The sequence below is a fragment of the Syngnathus typhle genome, unplaced genomic scaffold (genome assembly GCF_033458585.1).
Source record: "Syngnathus typhle isolate RoL2023-S1 ecotype Sweden unplaced genomic scaffold, RoL_Styp_1.0 HiC_scaffold_224, whole genome shotgun sequence".
NCBI lineage: Eukaryota > Metazoa > Chordata > Actinopteri > Syngnathiformes > Syngnathidae > Syngnathus > Syngnathus typhle.
The window spans coordinates 25,001-27,500 of record NW_026872128.1 but is presented as its reverse complement, the minus strand read 5'-3'; the positions used below and the strand labels follow the sequence as shown (position 1 = coordinate 27,500).

The 2,500-nt window shown below is 59.4% G+C and overlaps 1 pseudogene; it reads left to right on the top strand.

Moving 5' to 3' along the window:
- LOC133149002 (28S ribosomal RNA) overlaps positions 1-2,500 on the top strand; it is a 9,269-nt pseudogene that overhangs the window by 3,514 nt on the left and 3,255 nt on the right.

Sequence of the window (2,500 nt, the reverse complement as noted above, 5' to 3'; positions counted from 1 at the left end):
TTTTCAGACACCCCGCACTGGCCGGCTAACGCAATCAACTAGGTGAGAGTGTTCTCCCTGAGCGCTACTTGTGTTCGGTAGTGTCTCGGATTCTGTGCGGTCTGATGTCTCTGATGGAGGGATGAAAGTCTTTGAGACTGCGAGGCTCCCGAGCTTATGTCTGTTCCCGGCTTTGGCTCGTAAGTAAACTCCCCAGGGTGGGCGCTTGCTCCCAGCGGCCAAACTTACCCCCTCCCTCCCGACCGGTCCCTGTCTGTTCCCGACGGCCACCGGGTACCCCCCCAACTTTCCCAAACTGACCGACTGGCAATATAGACTCGCCTTGGAAAGGGCCCCTGCCGGCCTCGGCCTAGGCCGACGTTGGGCGGACGGTTCCTCTCCCTGTGAGTCGCACTCTAACACCTCTGTAGGCTGGCTTAGCGTTCGCTCGGCGCTCTGTTGGTACGCAGGGTGTGACCGTATGGTAGCGAGACCGAGATGGACCGAATCTGCGCACTGGTGTGGGCGGCGCCTAGTGGTATAGAACGGAGGCCAGGCCGAGTGGGTGGGTGTCACGTGGATGCCTATGTGCTTGCTTGGACCTTTGCCGAATGCGTTTCTCAAATCCTTTTGGGGCGAATATGTGGTGTACGGGGGGTAGTGGCCAGTTTGTTGCAGGCCGCTTTCCTCCCCGTTGATGAGCTCCATGGCTCTCTGGGCTTTTGTAACTCCGGGCAGTTGGGTTGCGAGTTGTCTGTTGGCCAGCTTTACGGGGGGTGAGTCTGACACTATGTGGCAGGCCTCTCCTTAGTGGGTTGGACTGCGGTGGCTTACGAGTTGGTGCTAGGCTGCGCGGCCTAGCAGACGGCTGCTCGGGGTGGATCTCGATGTATAGCTCTATAGTGTCGGGGGACTTTGTTCTCCTGTGTGTTCTCACGGTAGTGAGGCAGTAGACATGTCTAATATCTTACAGACCACCCAGGAAGGCCGTTCTGGGTTACCAAAAATGGGCTGAGGCGCAGCTAGGTGAGGGGCTGCTGCTGCTCGAGCTACCTCCCCGGGACGTGCTTGAGGTTGGGCACGTGCGCGGCCAGCGGATCAACCTCTCCGGGGGCCATGGGGACCAACCACCGGAGGCATTGCTCGGGGTCCCCAAACGGCTTGTAGTCACTTCTACGGGCCATGGTTGCAAAAACTCCTTGGTTAGGAAGTCCGTATAGACAGAGGCACAGGATCAGAGCCACAGTCAGTCAGGCCGAAGGAGCGGGTGGACCCCGGCTGGCGAAGCTCTTGAGAACTCCTCAGTGGTGTCAATGACCTCCGTTGCATCGGGTATGAGAGTTGGGGTGGCGGGGGTCGTGTAAGCGCTGCAGCCTGCTCTCCGAGGCGGCGTGAATGAAGATGCGGGAGAGGGCCCGTCTGGAAATCGGCATAAGGGGATCCGAGGCCTCCGGACCAAGTGATGGTAGGAGTCTCGGATGAGGAAGCTTATGGAAAGGTACAGGTATCATAAGCGGAAAATGTGTTGTTGGAAGCGGAGAGTCTGGAGAGCAGGTGAGGTGGAATGGGGGTCCCTGTGCGGTCGTGCGGCAGGCGGTGCGTCCGGTGTGCGTTGGCGAGCCCTGGCTGCCAGGGCGGCGCCCCAGAAATGGACCTGCCCCTCGTCGCTTCCAGATCTGGTGATGAATAGAGTTCTGGAAGAGCTGCTGGCGGGGGGTGTGGAGCATCGGGCCACCGCTGCCTTAGTCAAGAAAGCAGGTCGGGAGCCTAGCCTGATCGAGTCCTCTGCTTTGGATCTCATGAAAGCCCTGGGGGGTAAGGTAGGGTGGCCGACAAAGTCCGCGAGGTCCAGACCTCGAGACCGATGACAGACGGGTTGGGCGAGGCGGCTCGTCCAGCGTAAGAGAGTGTTCTACCACCAGCAGTGCGGCTATTCTGAGGCGAGAAAGGGGCTGGCACGGCGGATCTTGGATGATCCGACGCCCCTTGGATGTGGTTTGCCGCTGGAGTTGGTGGATAGACACTTCAGGAGTAAATGAGAAAGGTCAAGCCGTTTTATGGACTGGAGGGCTTCGAGGTGGGACTGACCGCGGATAACGAACCATTCTGCCGCCCGATCCTGGGGCCGGAAGTTGTATCTAACTTGGCTAAGATGAGGAATTGCTCTGCACCGGGCCCAGACGGGATCAGGAAGCTGGCTCTTCTTGACTGGGACCCGGTCGGTACGCAACTGGCGAGGCTGTTTACGACATGGATGGTGCGTGGAGTCGTTCCCCAAGTCTTCAAGGAGTGCAAGACCCGGTTGCTACCCAGATCAACTGACCTTACTGAGCTGGATATAGTATCTAGCTGGAGGCCTGGGACTGTGGGGTCAGTCGTGCTGGGGTTGTTTGGGCGGTTGATGGTGATGAGGCTGGCGCGAGCCTGTCCTGTTGGCCCCCGGGCAGCGTGGTTTCGTCGCCGGCGCGAGTGGTTGCGAAGGACCCTCGTGATTCTTGATTTATCGGATCGTGGGGCGCTC